The sequence below is a fragment of the Narcine bancroftii genome, chromosome 2, assembly GCF_036971445.1.
Source record: "Narcine bancroftii isolate sNarBan1 chromosome 2, sNarBan1.hap1, whole genome shotgun sequence".
In the NCBI taxonomy this organism is placed as follows: domain Eukaryota; kingdom Metazoa; phylum Chordata; class Chondrichthyes; order Torpediniformes; family Narcinidae; genus Narcine; species Narcine bancroftii.
Window position 1 is genome coordinate 149,383,088 of NC_091470.1, and position 21,574 is coordinate 149,404,661.

General features: G+C 39.5%; 1 protein-coding gene across 13 annotated transcripts in view; it reads left to right on the plus strand.

Annotated features, from left to right (window-relative positions):
- The window catches only part of prdm16 (PR domain containing 16), an 829,575-nt gene that overhangs the window by 533,828 nt on the left and 274,173 nt on the right, over positions 1-21,574 (plus strand). The window lies entirely within an intron of this gene.

The window sequence follows — 21,574 nt, forward strand, 5'->3', positions numbered from 1 at the left end:
ATCAACACATGTATTTTCCAAATAGAAATCTCTGAATATGCATCAGATGTAGGAACTTCAGTTAATTTGTATGGATTGCAAGCAAATGTAATTTGAGCCCTCTTGTAATGGATACTGTTCCTAACCATCAAGGTATCTGTCTACAGCAATAGAAAGTAGTACTTGGTTTTCCAGAAGCATATAAAAAAAGTTAAGCTACATAGAAATTTGATATTTGTTTTGAGGAGAACCTTGCACTCAATTAGATGCATCAACAAACACTTGGCAATACATTGAATAGTACTAAAAGACCCCCATTTTAAAAATTCACTTAAAATTCCACTCTACAGGAAGAATAATGTCCAGCACTAGGTAAACAATGCAGCCTATGCCTGCTGAGATTAAGATGCTTGTTAATGACCCAACTCGACCCTGCCAATTCTTTGTGACCTCTCTTTTTCAGGCTACTGCCTAATTTGCTATAATTACATTCCAGACTGACAGAATTCTGGACAATGTATAATGTTTGCAGGTAATTTCACTCCCTCCAACAGGAAGATAAGTGTTTTTGTCTGTATGATTGTGTCCACATATGCAAATATATATCTGTATGTGTGTCTGTGCATATTTCACATAATCTTTGATGATATAGGAGACTGTTCAGCCCATAGAGAGAATGCTCACTCTCAGACACCATTAAGTTCCATTCCTGTATATTTCTTTATACAAAATACTTGTATTTCAGTCCTCAAACATGATTTCTGTAGCCCTTCTGTATGCTTCTGGAAAACCAAGTACTTGTATTTTGTTCTCTTTCAAGTCTTTTGCTCTCACCCCTTCCTAGAATGGCCTCCCATACAGCATATCAGCGTTCATCATTTCTACCAATGAGTCCCAGGGACTTGCTATCTCTGTGACTCACAAGCCTTCTCATTTCTCCCACCCATCCCTCCCCAGGCAGTTTCCCCTGCAACAGAAGGAGATGCATTGTCTCTCCATCTCATATCTCCTCACCATCCAAGGACCAAAACATCCCTTCCAGGGGAGGCAAAGATTCACATGCCCCTCCTCCAACCTTCTCCACTGCATTCAATGCTCTTGATGCGGTATCCTCTACATTGGTGAGACCAAGCATATACCTACAGTGGGTGTCCTGACTTAAGAGCTGAATCAGGCTAGATATTTCCAAAGATAATCCATTAAGTGTTTCAAATTTGTTGGATCTTTCACATTCTGTCATTAATGCTGATACCCTAGCTGCTTGTCAGGAGAAGGGAAAAGATGCTGAAAAGGAGGAGGAAAAGATAGAAGAATTGGAAGAGATCAAAAACAATAATAGGAGATTCTTTCTCGCAGAGCAGTCAAATTGCTGAATTCAGCTGTGCTACCAATTACGATTCTCCCAAAAATCACCCATTTCTCCCCCATTCTATTTTGTCCAGCTACAAATATTATCTCATTGCACAACACCCTTTAAAGATATTAACTCATTCCTGGAACTACCTTCACAAGTAAGATAGAATTTGGTGGGATCAACCCCCTTCCCCCATCCCCAGAAACAGCACACTGTTGGAAAACTGGCCTATAAATATTCACAAACCTGGGATTTTAACATTCTTCCCCTTCCCCCACCCCCTCCACAACATCCCTGCCCCTCTCTACCTTGACAAATATCAACACATTCTTGAAAATATCAAAGGATATATTGCCTTCATGGAAGCAGAAGGAAACAGGATTTTTAAGAAACAGTTGTGAATTAGAAGCCATATCATTTCAGTAGAAAATCCCTCTCACCCATCACTAAATTCCTTTATCTACTATAACTCACATTCATAAAGAAAATATGACTCCTTTTATTTGGATAAATTTCAGAGGGAAGTGTCAATAAAATCAATGCTGAAGCATTGAATTTTCAGTGCAATGTGATGGCCTATTGTACAGAAATTGCACTTATATTACAGATGAGCCAGATTTTACAAATCCATGTTTAACATAATAGGTACAGTATGCATTGTAGTAATCAGAGCATGCAGGTCATGCTGATTTACTATTGACTAAATAAATGGGTAAAAAGTCATGTATTGCCTAATGTTGGAATTCCTGATACTTCTGTCTTGAGTGGTAATCCACAAATATACACATATCTTTGAGCCTATAATGTAGACATATTACAACTGACATGAGTCCTGATGGAATCTTTTAACACAACATCTGCTTTTCTTGCTTGCATGCTCTAGAACTGACACTCTAACATATTTCAGCTGGATAAAGCAAACAGAAGGCAACAGATAAAATCCGTGAAATTAGGCTGTGGGGTGCTATTTTTTCTTTGTGCTTCAAGTTCTATTTGTGAATGTAAATCACTAGTGCCTATTTTTATTGTGTACTCTTGATGATTACACTCCAGTATCAAGGACACCCAGTTCTCAGTCACCCTTGAAGGTGCACAAATACAGACAATGCTTAGATTTATGTACCTTCAAAGGCCAGGTTCTAAGATTGTCCTCTACCAAGCTTAGCCTGCTGCACTACACAGCCTCCACTAATAAAGGTTTCTAGTGCAACAGCATGAAAAATGTGCACTTCCAGTGCTACCTTTGGCCAAAGCAGATGTCAGTGATGAAATACACTATTGCCTCCAAATTCACTGGGAGGATGTGGATCCATGTTAGCATCCTGTCCAAGAAAACATACCCTGCATTGAAGTCCTGGTTCTATTGAATAGGCTGCATTAATTGTATGCCTGACAATGGTCTTCTGATATAGACATATTATTCAAAGCTCTGTCACAGAAAAAGTTCACCAGGGTAACTGAGAATGTAGTTCCAAGGACATACTCAAAGCGTCCTTGAAGATATCCAGCATCCTCACTGATTTCTGGGAACAGCTGCCTCATGATTACTCAGAGTGGGGGAAGTTACATTCAGGATGGCATATAAAATTTCAAACCCATGCATCAGATACCCTGCGTACATGGTGAAATGAACTCACAAATTACCCACCATCCTGCCTGTCAGCCACCTCCTACCCTGTCTGTAGACTCTATGGTTCCCAAATTGGTCTCATTAGCTACCTCAGAATCCACCAAGCAAGACTAAAAGCAAATCAGAGAAACATAAAATCTGCAGATGTTGGAATCTTGGACAAACAATGAGAAGCTGGAGGGATACAATGGATCAGGGAGCATCCATGGGTCTTGATACAAAATGTTAACTGACCATTCCTACCCTTGGAAGGATTCTACTCACTAAGTTTCTCTAACTTCTCATTGTTTGTTGAAGCAAGTCATCGTTAATCTTAAGGGACTTCTGATGAATTTTTTTATTGAAGTGCACTATTTGGTGCACATGCCTGAAGTTATGCAGTTGGTGACATCAATCATTGGCCAATACTCTTTGAACAAATTGGCTTCAACAATCCAATTAACATGATGTGCTATCTCTTCACGGGTAATCATTTATTAAGCAGTATGAAGAACCCCTCAGTCTGCAATACCTGAAGGGATGCTGTTCCAAACTAGTAAAACCTTATTAGTACTAAGAAAGGAGCAGCAATGGAAGATTCACCATAACAGTAGTAAATTCAAAATAATAGTTTTTAATTAAACTATTAATAACATATCTCTAAATTTAACCCAACTATGCGCAAATGTATATATATGTGTGTGTGTGTGTGTGTGTGTGTGTGTGTGTGTGTGTGTGTGTGTGTGTGTGTGTATGTGTTAGAGTCTGAAAATTTCATTTTAAAGTCCAGTTTCAAACTTCTTGTTGAACTTTGAGGATCCTTTTAAATCGCATTTCAGAAGTAATTACAAAGCAATTGCTAAGCATCAGGTTCTTTAAATTGTTGCTTAAAAGTAATAACAAAGTATTTGTTAATGCTCAAGTTCTTAGATTTTCCCAAACTCACAAATCTTATTGAGCCACTTTCCAGGAATAGAGTTTTTCTTAATCTCTTACACTAGTGACCTTCAACTCCCTCTTCTTAAGAGTCATGGAGTCTCCTTCCACAATAAGGCTGCACTCTTTATTTTCAAAAGAAAAGCAGTCAGAAAGTGGTCTCCTTTTCAAAATCCACTTATTTCTGCATTCCCCTTTTATTAGGAGCAACACATAACAACATTGATTCCAGTTTCTGCAATTCAACCCTGTCTTTCACCAATGGTCCAACTCCTATTGGTTCCGCAGGGTCTTGACTTCTGAACTGCCTCAAAAATGTTTGAATTTGCCAAAATCACGTGACATTACTTCATCAATGAGATTAGTCTCAATTCTTGGAAATCATGTGACCTGGAATCTTGAAAAGTTGCCAGCTCCAATTTTTTGAAAACCATATAACTTTCATAACTCTGGCTTACAGACACCAGACTCCAAAAGATGACCTCACTTCTGAATGTATTGTATGGGTGTGTGTAACCCTGTTACAAACCCGCTACATTACCCAAGATATATTTATATGAAATATAGCTTAACATTAACCTAAATTTTAATATTAGCACAAATCTATTACAATGCTTAGACACTTGCAGACTTGTTGGTAACCTAGAATCAATTTGTATATTGTGATATTTTCAAATAGATGAAAATATACAACATGGGGTGAAGACTGTCACAAGCATAATAATGAAATTACTACTCTATTCAAGCTCCTGTTTCATTTAGTGTGAGTATCTCTTTCAGGTCTAGTAGTGGCTATAACAATTCACAGCTGTGGAGAGACTGGGTGGCAGCATCTAGTACAGACTATACATAAAGTTGATACTCTGGAGGAAGAAAAAAAACATTTGTGCCTTATCCAGGGACACAGGTGGTGATGTGAGTGAAACACTGGAGGAAACAGCATTTTATTATTAACCACCAGCTATCTCATGAAACACTGAGGTGGAGTAACTCTGTGTGAAATGGATGATTCAGCTGATTCTTCCTGTCAGGGAAATTATTGAACCACACCATGACCAAAGGAAAGATCACTTCGACTGACCCATACGTGGGTTGTGGAAGCAACGTGGAAGTCATACGTTTCATTTCCCCTATGCAAGGAAAGGGGGAGTTGTCCAAAAGGATATTTCTCAGCAAGAAACTTTACAAGGATTTGTGAGCTTACAGCAGTTTGGTCCGGTCACTCAGTCTTTCCCACCTCCTTCATGATTACTTTGAGTCTGTGTTTCAAGGCACAATTTCTAAGACTGAACATTGGAAAGACTTTCCAGAATTGTGGCTACATATAAATTGAATTAATATGTTATATTATTAGAAGTTATTAATAAATATATTGCTTTAAAAGAAAACAATAAGACTCTCTTGGTGAACTTCTATTGTGCTGGTCTGTGATGTTACCACATATATTTTATTAAATGAGCACAAATTAATTGCCATTGTAGTTCTAGCAAGCAATTTCTGGTACTATCCAATCTCTCTCCCCAGCATTTTTTCAGCTCTACGTGTCACAGGACATTCACATACAGTACCAAGATGTTTATCTTCTTTCAAACAAAATCACTTTAACTGACACAAATAACATCACTACCCAGCAGATGATGCAATTTGTATTATACATGTGCAATAACACTGGATGCTCATTTGTGGTTATTTAATTGGTGATCATAACCCTCCACTGATTTCACACTAATTCTACTTTCCCTATGATTCCTACTATATTATGAAATAAATTTCACTTAGATACAGATCTCAGATAAAGGGAAAACTGGATTGACCAAGTTAAACAAGAATATCTGCAGATACTGTGATTATAGTTCAATATGGAAAAGTGCTGGAGAAACCCATGCAACATTCCTTATGAAGCAAGGATATGGAACAAACAATTTGGGCCTGAGCCCTTCTTCAAGATACAAGCAAAATGCAGGCAGGTGCCTGAATAAAATGATGAGAGAGGGGTAGAGGAGGAGCACAGGCCCATAGGTTTGACAGTGCATGAGGCCATGGTCAGACATATTGGATGGGAGTGGAGCATGGAATTGAAATGAAAATGGGGTGACCAAAAATGTTTTTCAAACACTTTCATCATGCAGAATTCCCCAAGTTCTAACACAAATACTTTGACCTGAAATTTTTACACTTTTTCTATTCTCATTGTTGCATCTTGACCTGCTGAGTATTTCCAGCATGTTTTTTTTTAAATTTTAGACAGTATCCCTTTCATATTTCAGGCCCTGTGTTCCTGTATCATAAAACAAGGTACCTCAATTTGCTATACTGAGAACCTCAGCAAAACATTTAATCTAGATGAACTGTCTAATGTAAATTATAATTTGTGAAATCAAGGATTATAAGAGCATTTAGTGCTCATTTATGTCCTCAGATTGTTTTGTCAAATCTCTGAGGCTGAAAGAACTTGGAGCTGGTGTAGAATTTCCTGATGTAAATTCAAGAAGATATTTTATTTCATCTTTGTTAAGACTAATCCAGTACGAGAAGTCTCTCTGTGTGCCCTGCAATGTTGATCTTTCCGAAGCTCTAGTGCAGTGTAAATCTCATGTTCCAGGGACTAATGTAATGCAGGTGTTTAATTTTCTCTGGGTGATGCAAAAATATGAATGAATAGTAACCCAAAAAGGAGAAGAATGTAAAAGATTGAATTACAAGCAGAATTATCTACTTCAGCAACTTAGTTTAACAATCATGAAGTTTATTTATGAGTGCAGGTCATGAAGATGCTTAAAAAGTTGAGTATTCTGAGAAAGTATGGCAATACAAAATGTTACATGCACATCTCTTTTCTTCTTCACATACCATGCTACCTTTCACCAGATGATCTATGCAGGCTACAAGTGACCATGCTGTTCAGAAGTCTCTCCTCCATTCCAACCACCACAGGAATTACCCTTATTTATTCCCAGCATAACACAGAATTGGATTCTGCAGATCCTTCCATGAACCCAGTCTCAGGAATGAGCAGTATCATGGATGAAATCAAAGTTTGCACCTGGAGACCAAAATTATCATTAACAACTGCATCAACACCTATCCTGTGATCTGTTTGAATGTACAAAAATTTCAAGCTGAAATTTATATTATTTCTCAAAGTGGTCAATGCCATTTCTATCAGTTGTCCACATCTGTCAAATCTATCTTAGTTTCTTCATTAATGGACTACACTAAGGCTACAGATTAAACAGACAAAGATTTAGTAAAGGATTGAAAGAGTACTGAAGAATTGTGTTAATGTGAAGTCAAGTCAAGTTCAAATTTATTGTCAGAGTACATGGCATATATCACCACATACAACCCTAAGATTCGCTTACATGCAGACTAGGCAGAATTTTTACTTATCAGTTGTGTAACCTGTTCTCAAGAAAAAGATATGTACATAAAAATGAGAAATGCAAACAAACTGTGCAAATACAGAAAAAATAAATATTCAGCAATAAAAAATATGCTAAATAAGAGTCTCTGTGTTTGTTGTTGAGGAATCGGTAAGTGGAGGAGTAGCAATTGTTTCTGAACCTGGTGGTACAAGTCATGGTATCTGTAACTCTTTCCCGATAACAGTAACGAGAATAGAGCATGTTCTGGAGAATGTGGATCCTTGCTGATTCCTGCTGCTCTCAAATATCAGTCTTCCATGAATATGTTCAGTGATTAACATCACTAATTGCAGCAATTTTTTTGTGTCTTTCCAATGGGAACGTTCCAAGTTGATTTTCTCAATGGGAGGGAGAGTTTTGCCTGTTATGTACTGGGCTGTGTCCATTATCTTTTGCAGGACTTTCCACACAGAGGCATTAGCACCCGTATACCAGGCTGTGATGTAGCTAGCTAGCACAGTTTCATCTACACATCTATAGAAGCCATCGGTAGTGGACAGAGAACTGTTAAATTCAGGACTCAAGCAGATTATACTAAAATTCTTCTTGTTACGTCATGATCTAATTAATTAAATTACTTTGTTGCCTCTTTTCCCAATTTATAACCATCTTTTAAGCAATCAATAATTAAACTTAGTGCCTATCATTAAGTAAGCATCCTGCTAGTACTACATGTTACTGAATTCTATTGGAATCAGAATCAGAATTTATTGTCATGAACAATTAATAAAATTTGGTGTTTTGCAGCACATTATAGTGCAAACAATCATATTATAACCATCTTATAACATTACTATAAAAAATATAGTGCACGAAAAGTAATGCAGTGTCTTTGGTTCATTGATTATTCTGATGGCAGTGGGGAAGAAGTTGTCTTTGTGCCAGTGAATGCTTGTCTTTAAGCTCCTGTACCTTTTTCCCGATGGTAGCACAGTGAAGAGGGCTTGGACTGGGTGCTGGAGGTCTTTGAGCATAGAGGATGCTTTTTTAAGATAGCACCTCATGTCACTACCAAGATACTGGCATTGTTGCATTCAGAGAACCGTGGAGATGCAATGTGCTCCAGGATTTATTGGTATTCTGTTTTCATTCAATTGAAATCTCAGGACATACTAATAATGGAATGTAAAAAAGAAATTTACAAATGCCAAGATCAAGTGCAGTGCACAAAAGTTCTGGAGAAACTCAGCAGTCCATGCACCATCCATAGAAAGTAAAAGATAGTCAAACGTTTCTGGCCTGAGCCCCATAATATTGACTGCCTTTTGCTTTCTATGGATGCTGTGTGACCTATTGAACATCTCCACCTCTTTTGTGTACTGCAGTCATAGGATGGATCAGCTTGCCAGAGGAGAAGTACAACAGAACTCATCAGATGCAGTGAACTCTGACAGCTTTTTTGTGAGCACTGTACAAATGATTCTATGATTTTCACAGATGTTGAATTTCAGGTGTGCAGTGAACAGCTGAACTGTATTGCATTTCTGATTACCTGCCTCCGCCCCATCCTGTGGCTGTACCCGCGGCCCCTCCCTTTTTTGACTTTGTATAAAGCCTCCATCACCCTGATTCTTCCCTAGAAAGCCCAGGTCACAACATAGGATGATATTCTTGTCCATTGTGAATAAAAGCCTGCAGATCAGTGACTCAGCCTCGCGAGTTATTTACTGTGCGTCAAGGTGTGTGGCTCATGGAAACCTTGGCTGCAGGGGAATCGGTTTCTTCAGCTGAACCTGAGAATACAGTTTTGTTGGGAATAGATTTTTATAGACTTTATATTTTTTTAAATTTAGAATACAGCTCAGTAACAGGCCCTTCCGGCCCAGAAGCCTGTGCTGCCCAATTATTCCCAAATAACCTACAACCCTCCCCATATATTTTGAAAGGTGGGAGGAAACTGAAGCATCTGGAGAAAATCCATGCAGAAACAGGGAGAAAGTACAAATTCCTTACAGACAGCACAAAATTCGAATCCGGGTGCTGGCATTGCGACATGACAGTATTGCGCTAACCACTACACTAACCTTAGCACCCTGTATGCTTAATATGGAGTGTTATAACCAGGAAAGAGAATAATCATTTGAAGCAGAATATTTATTACTTATTTAAGAGGTTATATCTTTATTTTCTTCCTTTTGTACTGGCATCAATTACAGTCAGGAAATTTTTCATTTCTCTTGTCAACATCTATTGTGCTTAATGTTTGCTCCACCTACCATCTAGTTATTCCACATTTCCTTCACTTTTCATATTAACTCCTTTTACTTTCTATCTCTCCTCTTTCAAGCTTTTGTCCTCTTGTTCCATCTCTGCTGGCCTGTCTGATGCTTATTTTTCGCTTCCATTATGTTACCCTTTCATCCTTTAATTTCTGCCATAGATTTGGATTAATGAAATCCATACTGGAATATTCTAAGAAATGCACAAAATTAAAAAGTGCCTCCCACCTCCATAAATGTAAAGGGAAGCTCCTTCTCTGCTTGTTGTTAATACAGCAAAACCCCTCTTAACTGGAATTCAAGCAACTGGCAAAAAAATTGCGGAAAATAAATAGGTAAAAAGTACAGGTTTGAAATTGACACACCTCACCTTTAGTTCACCAATCATTCAACATGTAAACTCAAGCAGCCGGAAAATTCACTTATCTGGTATCTACCAATCCCCATAGGTGTCAGGTAACAAGGGCTTTACTGTATACAGATTTTTTTTCTTTGGCTTGGCTTCGCGGACGAAGATTTATGGAGGGGGTAAAAAGTCCACGTCAGCTGCAGGCTCGTTTGTGGCTGACAAGTCCGATGCGGGACAGGCAGACACGGTTGCAGCAGTTGCAGGGGAAAATTGGTTGGTTGGGGTTGGGTGTTGGGTTTTTCCTCCTTTGCCTTTTGTCAGTGAGGTGGGCTCTGCGGTCTTCTTCAAAGGAGGTTGCTGCCCGCCAAACTGTGAGGCGCCAAGATGCACGGTTTGAGGCGTTATCAGCCCACTGGTGGTGGTCAATGTGGCAGGCACCAAGAGATTTTTTTAGGCAGTCCTTGTACCTTTTCTTTGGTGCACCTCTGTCACGGTGGCCAGTGGAGAGCTCGCCATATAACACGATCTTGGGAAGGCGATGGTCCTCCATTCTGGAGACGTGACCCATCCAGCGCAGCTGGATCTTCAGCAGCATGGACTCGATGCTGTCGACCTCTGCCATCTCGAGTACTTCGACGTTAGGGATGAAAGCGCTCCAATGGATGTTGAGGATGGAGCGGAGACAACGCTGGTGGAAGCGTTCTAGGAGCTGTAGGTGGTGCCGGTAGAGGACCCATGATTCGGAGCCGAACAGGAGTGTGGGTATGACAACGGCTCTGTATACGCTTATCTTTGTGAGGTTTTTCAGTTGGTTGTTTTTCCAGACTCTTTTGTGTAGTCTTCCAAAGGCGCTATTTGCCTTGGCGAGTCTGTTGTCTATCTCATTGTCGATCCTTGCATCCGATGAAATGGTGCAGCCAAGATAGGGAAACTGGTTGACCGTTTTGAGTTTTGTGTGCCCGATGGAGATGTGGGGGGGCTGGTAGTCATGGTGGGGAGCTGGCTGATGGAGGACCTCAGTTTTCTTCAGGCTGACTTCCAGGCCAAACATTTTGGCAGTTTCCGCAAAACAGGACGTCAAGCGCTGAAGAGCTGGCTCTGAATGGGCAACTAAAGCGGCATCGTCTGCAAAGAGTAGTTCACGGACAAGTTTCTCTTGTGTCTTGGTGTGAGCTTGCAGGCGCCTCAGATTGAAGAGACTGCCATCCGTGCGGTACCGGATGTAAACAGTGTCTTCATTGTTGGGGTCTTTCATGGCTTGGTTCAGCATCATGCTGAAGAAGATTGAAAAGAGGGTTGGTGCGAGAACACAGCCTTGCTTCACGCCATTGTTAATGGAGAAGGGTTCTAGAGCTCATTGCTGTATCTGACCCGACCTTGTTGGTTTTCGTGCAGTTGGATAATCATGTTGAGGAACTTTGGGGGACATCCGATGCACTCTAGTATTTGCCAAAGCCCTTTCCTGCTCACGGTGTCGAAGGCTTTGGTGAGGTCAACAAAGGTGATGTAGAGTCCTTTGTTTTGTTCTCTGCACTTTTCTTGGAGCTGTCTGAGGGCAAAGACCATGTCAGTAGTTCCTCTGTTTGCGCGAAAGCCGCACTGTGATTCTGGGAGAATATTCTCGGCGACACTAGGTATTATTCTATTTAGTAGAATCCTAGCGAAGATTTTGCCTGCAATGGAGAGCAACGTGATTCCCCTGTAGTTTGAGCAGTCTGATTTCTCGCCTTTGTTTTTGTACAGGGTGATGATGGTGGCATCACGAAGATCCTGAGGCAGTTTTCCTTGGTCCCAACAAAGCTTGAAAAACTCATGCAGTTTGGCATGCAGAGTTTTGCCGCCAGCCTTCCAGACCTCTGGGGGGATTCCATCCATACCTGCTGCTTTGCCACTTTTCAGTTGTTCGATTGCCTTATATGTCTCATCCAGGGTGAGAACCTCATCCAGCTCTAGCCTTAGGGGCTGTTGAGGGAGCTGGAGCAGGGCGGAATCTTGGACTGAGCGTTTGGCACTGAAAAGAGATTGGAAGTGTTCTGACCATTGGTTGAGGATGGAGATCTTGTCGCTGAGGAGGACTTTGCCGTCTGAGCTGCGCAGCGGGCTTTGGACTTGGGGTGAGGGGCCGTACACAGCCTTTAGAGCCTCGTAGAAACCCCTGAAGTCGCCAATGTCCGCGCTGAGCTGGGTTCGTTTGGCGAGGCTAGTCCACCACTCATTTTGGATCTCCCAGAGTTTGCGCTGAAGATGGCTGCATGCGCGACGGAAGGCTTGTTTCTTCTCTGGACAGGACGGCTTTGTAAGGTGAGCCTGGTGGGCAGCTCGCTTCTTTGCCAGCAGCTCCTGGATTTCCTGGCTGTTTTCGTCAAACCAGTCCTTGTTTTTCCTGGAGGAGAAGCCCAGTACCTCTTCAGTGGATTGCAGTATGGTAGTCTTCAACTGATCCCAGAGGGTTTCAGGGGACGGGTCCGTGAGGCGGGTTGCATCGTCGAGCTTTGCTTTGAGGTTTGCCTGGAAGTTTCCTCTCGCTTCGTCTGACTGCAGGTTTCCAACATTGAACCTCTTTCTGGGGGCTTTATTGTTCCTGGGCTTTGGCTTGAAGTGAAGGTTGAGCTTGCAGCGAACCAGCCGGTGGTCAGTGTGGCATTCCGTGCTAGGCATGACCTTGGTGTGGAGCACATCTCGTTTGTCACTTTCTCGCACCAGGATGTAGTCCAGGAGGTGCCAGTGTTTGGATCGGGGATGCATCCAGGTGGTCTTAAGGCTGTCCCTCTGCTGAAAAAGGGTGTTTGTAATGACAAGCCGCTGTTCTGCGCAGAGCTCCAACAGGAGGCGCCCATTGTCGTTGCACTTGCCGACGCCATGCTTGCCCAGGATTCCTGGCCAGGTTTCTGAGTCTTTGCCGACACGAGCGTTGAAGTCGCCCAGGATGACAACCTTGTCGGCTGTAGGGGTGCGTTGGATGAGGTTGCGCAGGTCGGTGTAGAACTTGTCCTTTTCTGCTGGTTCCGCCTGGAGGGTTGGAGCATAGACACTGATGAGGGTGATGTAACGCTTGTTTTGAAGGGGGAGTCGCATGGACATGATTCGGTCCGAGAGGCCTGTCGGAAGGTTTTCGAGTTTGGAGGCAATGAAGCTCTTGACCATGAAGCCTACACCAGATAGGCGTCGTTCATCCGAAGGCTTGCCAGACCAGTAGAGTGTGTATCCCGCGCCGCGTTCTTGGAGGCTGCCTACATCTGCCAGGCGGACTTCACTGAGAGCGGCTATGTCGATGTCAAGTCTGAGGAGTTCATGTGCGATGAGGGCAGACCGACGTTCAGGTCGGTGGCTGTCAGCCTTGTCTAGCATGGTTCTGATGTTCCAGCATGCTAGCTTGAGTTTGTGAGCATCTTTTGGGGGGGGAGGATGTGGAGGGGGAGGACGTGGAGGGGGAGGACGTGGAGGGGGAGGACGTGGAGGGGGAGGACGTGGACCTGTCCTCGGGCCTGCGCAAAGGAGCTTTTAGGTGGAGTGCAGTGTGCGCAGTACTGGCCCCACCCTTTACACCCATGGTTCGTGTGCCGTGGCCAAGCAAGCTGGGACGTGGCAGCGAGGTCCTTGGATCGTAGGTTTTATAAACTACTGTATACAGATAATTCTCTGCAAAATACACTGGGACATTTTCTTTCCCAGCAATACCCACCCCAACCCCTGCTCCACTCTTAGTCCCATTAAAAAATATATTCTCACTTCAGAGATGGTGCTTGGGGTCCTCAAAAGCATGAAGTCAATGGTTGAAGCTGAAACTTGGATTTAAGTGGATTTAGGGATGCTAAAAGAGTAAAAGAAAACTTGTCTCACTCTCACTATAAGCAGCCATCTAAGGAAGAAGCTGTGTTGTGGCCAATTGGCAGACAGCCTAACATTTCCTGTTCCATCACTACTGTTTCCCCATAATCATAGTTTACTTTCCAACTTGTATTTAAAACACAATTGTGTTACTGCTTTCAATCCATCCCCCTCCAGAAGGTTGACTCTGTTATTAAACTACATTTAATTTGGGGAATTTTTTTCTTTTGAAAGTTAATATCTGTTGGAATTATCACCATAAGCATTTTGATTCAGATTTATACCTCGCATCTAACTTTGTTTGGTATTTTTTCTTTAATATTTAGATGGTCATTTGGCCATTGGTATTGAAAAATCTATTTTGAAAATGTTGCCAGATAAAAAGCATGAATTTTCATTCAAGTTACTATATTTGTTAACTCAATTAAATATCTACGTTGAGACATTGAATCAAAAAATCATTTTTAAGGCACAATGTGATAAAAATCCGTATATGCAGGTACACTAAATGATTAAGTAAGTAAATGGAATCTTGGAGTTTGGAGCAATAATACAGGAGTTTAATACCTTCATTAAAGGGTTCAATTATGCAGGAATGTTGTACAGGTTGGACCTATACTGATTGAAATTTAGAAAAATGATCCCATTGAAACAAATAAGAATCTATCAAGTGAAACCATAAGCAAAGTATTTTATAGGATAATGGAGTTAAATGTTACACTTATTAAGGTAGATAATCAACTCCCACTTCAACATAATTAACTAAACAATTTTATTTTAATATACTAAGTATGTTCTGGTCATACACTGCTGTGCACTGATTCTATTTTTTATTTTTTCCATCTTATTATTGGTTTTAACATATGCAAAATACATAGGTACATATGGTAATAATAAAGTAAATTAATACTGAGTTACAAGTATCAAATAGCAATGTACAAGATAAATATGCACCTATGTTATTAAATGGAAAAAAGGGAAAGAGGAAAAAATATATTCCTGAACTAAGAATCAAATCCCACTCTATGAAGGCTGCTGGCTAAGTTAAGGAGTCCACTACTAATAATAATGACTATGAGGTCTTAAAAAAACCCAAAAATAATTAATCTACAAATTTTGAAAGTAATTGAGAAGAGGACCCCAAAGAGAAAGAAAGTTAAGATCCATTGCAATAGTAGAACACCTCATTTTTTTCTAGGGACAGACATGCCATCACATCTGACAACCATTGAGTATGAGTGGGAGGAACAGCATTTTTCCAAATTGTATAGAGGATGTGGAGAGGCTGCAGAAGGATAGATGAGTGGGCAAAGGTCTGGCAGATGGAGTACAATATTAGTAAATATGAGGTCATCCATTTTGGTCAGAAAAATAGAAGAATAGATTATTATTTAAATGGTGAAAGACTGCAGCATGCTGTGGTGCAGAAGGACTTGGGAGTTGCAAAAAGTTGGGTTGCAAGTACAACAGGTTATTAAGAGGAAAAATGGAATGTTGGTCTTCATCGCTAGAGGAATTAAATACAAGAACAGGGAGGTCATGCTGCAACTATACAAGGTACTGGTGAAGTCACATCTGGACTACTGTGTGTACTTCTGGTCTCTATACTTGAGGAAGATATACTGGCCTTGGAGACAGTCCAGAGGAAGTTCACCAGATGAGGGGGATTATCATCTGGGATTATACTCACTCGAATTCAGAAGAATGAGAGGAGATCTTATAGAAACATATAAAATTATGAAAGTGATAGATAAGAGGCAGGAAAATTGTTTTGACTGAAAGGTGAGACCAGAACTAAGGGACACAGCCTCAAGATTCAGAGAAGTAGATTTAAGACAGAGATGAGGAAAAACTGTTTTTCCCTGTGGAATTCTTTGCCCAGGGAAGCAGTTGAGACTACTTCATTAAACTTATTTAAGGTTCAGTAGATAGATTTTTAAATAAAAACAGAATTAAGGGATAGGTGGAGTTGAGTCGATGTTCAGGTCATCCATGATCTTATTGAATGGTGGAGCAGGCTCGATGGGCCAGATGGCCTACTCCTACTCTTATTTCTTATGTTCTTATCTCAGCAAAATAGCCCTTCTAGCAATGAGGGAAGTAAAAGCCACTACATGGGATTGTGAAAAAGTCAATATTAAATCCATTGTCATATTTGTTCCAAAAATAGCATGAAAAGGCTAGGTGTCAAGTTAATATTAAGAACTAATGATAAAATGGGAAATGTCCCTTGCCAGAAATTAAAGAGAGAAAGACATAGTCAAAACAAATGATACAAAGTACCTTCCTCAGTTATGCATTTATCACATTTAAAGGAAATATTAGGATAGTACCTTGGAAAAGTGTGCCCAATGGACAGCTTTAAATTGCACAAAGATGAGTGAACACATTTCAGAAAAGAATCCCATGTAGTTTTGGGAAATGGTTGTTGAAAGTCTTGTTTCCATATTTTCTTAATACCACCCAGGGAACTGTCCCTAGATCTTAAAAAATAATTCATAAAGGGAAGAAAGCAATCATTTATGATTAGGTTTTAAATTATATATTTCCCAAATAAGATTAAGATCTAAATCCTGAGGAAGCTTCAACGTTAAAGAATTTAATCTAGGAATAACAAAAAAAGTGATGTTTAGGTATTTTAAATTTAATAGATAATTGTTCAAAAAGAAGCAAAATTTTGGTTAATATATAGATCTAGAAAATATTGCACATGCAAGCTTAGCCATTGAGTATAACTGATACCTTGGACCAAAAGTTTTTTTAAAAAAGTAGGTACATAGAATAGGGTTAAACAATAAAAACCTATAGTAACTAAAATGTTTTCTAAATTGAAATCAAATTTTGAAAGTGTGTCAGACTACCAAATTATCAGTTAACTTGGGAACCAGAAAAGACAAGGGTGCTTCAAGAATTGAAAGGAGAGAATACCTTTCAGTAGATTAAAGGTATTTTTAAAATTTTTATGATTCTGTTTTTTTAAATAATTTAATCAATTCTTGGTTTTTGTGTTTTTGATTATTTTTGGTTGTGATTTTTGGTTTGTCTTGAGTTAAGTGATCTCAGATGAATAATTTTAATCTGACCATAGAAAATGGAACTAGAAAGTGGGATTAAATTGCCCATATTTCCTGCTTCTAATCACAAAATTCTGTCTCCCTTTAGAAGCTACTTACTTCTGTGTATGTCCACCATGGGATGGACAGTACTGTCCTGATGGCACTGTTCTTAAAATATCAAATGAACTTACCTTGAATACTAAATTATGTTCAGATTGTTCAACTATTCATATCATCAATCTAGGGGTTGTGGCTTGAAACATTGGACAGCTTCAGCAATTAAAGGACAATCAATTACCCATTAAGAATTTAAATTTAAAAAAATTTAAAACTGCACACTGAAGCTCATTAAAACACTAGGGCCTGATTTTTAAGATAGGACTGCAAAGGAAAAATATTTTTGTAGTGATTGTCTATATATTGAATGTCTGGAGTAAGGATTCAGACCAATTTTAATAAAATTGTGCAGAGTTTGCATGTTCTCTTTTGGAAGAAAAGGATGCTCTGGTTTCCTCATACATCCCAAAGACAGACAGGTTGGTGAGTTAACTGCTAACTGTAAATTGCCTCAGGTTTGTGTAAATAGCCTCTAGTTTGTGTAAGTGAGTGAATGTAGGGAAATTCATATTTTCCACGTCCATTTGTACATGGAAATACGGATTTTAAAGGTGAATTTCCTTTCATTGATTTTAATACATTTGACACCCTTTGTGAATGGTTTCCAAGATATTTCCCAACCTCTTTAGCTGCATCTTTTAGACAGAGATCCACTCTCATCAGCTGTCCACTCTCAGTAATGGTAGTTGAATAGACAGAAACATTTAATTAGAGTTATGAAAAGGCAAGTCATGGTGATGTCAAGAGCAGGCTTTTGTAAGTAACAAAAGAGAAAGCAAGATTGATTTGAAGGGCAGAATGCAAAACCATGAGGTCTAAACATACTGTTACTAAGATGTAGAGTGACAGACAATAGAGTGAACTCTGTAAGTATCAGACACAAGCTAAGACATGAAGGATATTATATCCTGAGATCTACAAGATACTTTTGAAAGAGTGCATGAATTTTGCAGTTAATGCAGAGAAAGGTGAGGAGCAAATAATTGATGAGATATATTGTGTATTGTGGTGAATACAAGTTAAAATAAAACAGTCCAGTTTTTAATCCATGTATTGGATTAACACCAATAAGCCAGCTACATTTTATCTGGTTATTTCTCTCACACAATGGACCATTAGTGAGGTCACAATTAATATTTACTTCAATCTTCATCAACAAAGAAATGCAATTGAAGTGCAATAATTTTCTTGGAATCTATCAACTCGAAGCAAGAGGTTTTGTGGTTCCAATAATCACGTGGATTACTAGAAAGTAGTCAAGTATCTGTTGGAAAGGTTAAGATTATAACATTCGAGCTGTCAAATAGGAAGCTGACACTTCCTTATCCCACATGAAGAACAGCTATTCAGTTAAGATACTGGAGGGCAATCTAGCCTAGTGGATTGAAATCACAAGATGTAGAGGTCATAAGCAAAACCTGTAACAATTACACTGTGGTAATACATTAAAACAATATTTATTTAAAAAGGGAACAGAAAATAAGCAGGAAATATTTTTTTCCTCCAGTAGAGGAGGCCAAAAAAGAAGATGATCCCACAATAAAGCTATTTAAAACATGTTAGTAATCGGGTGCAGTGCTGCCGGAGCTCACCAGAGCACCACTCCAGGACATCATGGGGCAGCTTGTCACTGTTTTTCGTGAGCTCCAACACCTAAAAAATTAGCACTGTACCCCTCTTAGTAATAAACCTTCACCTAATGAATTTTGAGAATGTGGTTGCCCTGTCCCAGAGACCAGGAATAGAGAATCATTTACCTTCCATCTGTTTATTATTGTTAAATTACTTATAAAATTTTGAACATTTTACACTCATTCCCAGCAGAAGTCCTTCCATCAGGAAGTAGGACTAGACACTTCTAAGCATTACTCATTCTTACATCGATTTCATGTGTCCATCCTTGTCTTTGATGTGTTTAATATAATCATAATTATTTAACAATAGAATTTGGATCAAAAGATCATATTCTACAATGTTTGTGATTAACTCATAAGTAAATGGTGAGTACATCACCATAAGATTATTTGAATCAACCCCTGGTTATGATGTTATATTTAAAAGGTCCTCGCATTCAAATTTCTTCCAGATGGAATAGATGTCAGTGGACCTTTGTAAAGATAAAAGCTTCTGTGACTAGTAAGGGTCATTTACAAACCCCGACATATCTAACTGTTGCCGTTGATGACCATGAAGACTTTGAGTCATTTATTTAAAAAAATTATAACACAGTACAAGCAGATTCTGGCCATTAAATCCTGTTTCATTCAATTTCACCCAAATAACCTTAAACCCCGTACATTTTGGAGGGTGGGAGGAAACCAGAGCACCTAGGGAAAACCCACACAGGTAACTGGGACAACACACAGCCTCCTTAAAGACAGAGTTAGATTTTAACCTGGGTCATTGGCACCATAATAGTTTCAAGTTAATGACGACGAGGCCACCTTGTTCAGTGCCAAAGGCCGCACTCCATAGATGTCGGGGAAAGGGAGGGTGTGTAGGGTGGATGAGGCAGGGCCTATTCATTTTCATGTCCCCTCCAATTCCTTCCTCATGACCATGGCAGCCTTTGCTTACATGGCAGAGGTCTTCAATAGTTGCCATGAATCAGCATGCAAATGACACAGCATCTGTTGCCAAGCAAGCAGTCACCATCTGTTAAAAGGATTTTAGTGCTCTTAAATGGGAGCACACACTACAATAATGACTTCTTAGAGAAGGGCTGTTTGAATTTGCTGAGGTTTCTTTATAAAGTCCAATTTCTAGGCAAACAAAGGAAATAAAAGGAAATGTAATCACGGAGCATATATTTTTGAACTCCAACAAAACCTCTCGGTTAACATTTTCAGGATCAAAATTTATTATCATGAACATGACACAAAATTCATTGTTTCCCATGCAAAAATTGCTATGATATATGTTTTTAAAATATCAGTGCAAAAGAAGAAAAAAGTGAGGTAGTGTCTATGGTTCATTGTCCATTCAAACGTCTGATGGCAGAGGGGAAGAAACTGTTTTGTACTGTTGAGTGCTTGTTATCAGGTTCCTGAACCTCCTTCTTGATGGTAGCTGGCTTATTGGTGTTAATCCAATACATGGATTAAAAACTGGACTGTTTTATTTTAACTTGTATTCACCACAATATACAATATACCTCATCAGGGTTTTGAATATAAAGGCTGCTTTCTTGAGGCACTGCCTCTGGGAGATGCCCTTAATGGGATTTCACATTGTGTGATAATTTGGTAACTGAAGCAAGTGTAAGGGAGCACTTTGGGCCTCATAATCATAACACCATTGGTTTCAGACTTGCTTTAGTCACATGACAGAACAGATAGCTGCTGCATTGTAGATGATTGAATGTGTAAAGAGGATTAAATATAGGTATACCAGCATCACACTAACCTCCAACTTATCACTAATAATGCTCCATTTTTGCAAAATGTAGTCTCTTTATTAGTTTATTGAAATATATGTATGTGTCAAATATACAGTGTTGGTTTGAATGTTGGTGGTGTTTAAGCACTGTAGTGCATTGGTTTGGCAGATGAGGTTTGTTATTGCATTGTGATAGGCATTTTAACTTTGCTTTACATAGTCCTGGAAACATGATCAGACACTTTCTGATTATGGATGCTGAATTAAACCAGGGTAAATTTTAGCAAAACTCTCCAGCTAGGCCAGTCCTCTTTGCAAACAATTCTTCTTTGAAGCATTCTGCAGTTATCTTTGATATTTAAATAGGCTTGGAATCAGTTGTCACAATAAACAGTAGTAGCTAATGAATTGTCTTATAATGTGGCTGTCAATTCTCTGAAAAGTTTCCATTGTACACTGACTGATAATAGCAAGATAGTGATCCTTTAAAAATGAGAATGTTATCTTTAGGATGCAGGATGTCAGTTAATTTCAGAGGCTTGCAAAGCTTCCCTTTCAGAATGGTTATTTGCAATACTAACAGGAGTGTTGTCAGGCAAAGGAAGAGAGAACAGAACCTTTTGCTCATCAAGCTGATTTCTCAATTAATCCACTAGAATGTGATTGGTGATTCTCTAAGGTGAAGGTCTGAAGAATGAAAAAAATGTTGGGAGGAAAGCCACTGATGTGGCTCATAACTCATTGGTGGGCAGCATCGTTAGCACAAAACTGTTTCAGCGCCAGTGATCGGGTCCTGGATTGGAATCCAGCACTGTCTGTAAGGAGTTTGTATGTTCTCCCTGTGTCTGCACAGGTTTCCTCTGGGCACTCCAGTTCCCTCCCACCCCTCAAAATGTATCTGGGTCAATTGGGTATAATTGGGTGGCACAGGTGCATGGGCCGAAAGGAGACCGTATGTCTAAACTTAAAATTTTTAAATTTAATAGTGCAATGCAAAGCTTCAATACCTCTTACTCTGTAGTAATAAAGTTTGAAGTTGCTTTAACAAGCTATATACTATTTGAAATAATATACTGTTCTGCATTCCCATGAAATAGTGGGCAATAGTGCCTGCAGCCATCAAGTAGTGTGCAAAACTTACAATTATGTCATATAGAAAACTGAAAAGCATAACTTTTATTATTGTAGGTTCCTTTGTATTGAGACTACAGAGCCAGAGCTGTAAACATAACTTTCTTTATTAAAGGCAGTAACTCACAATAAAATTATCATGTCTGTGAATAACACTACATTAAACACAATAGTACATGATGCAAAACAATTC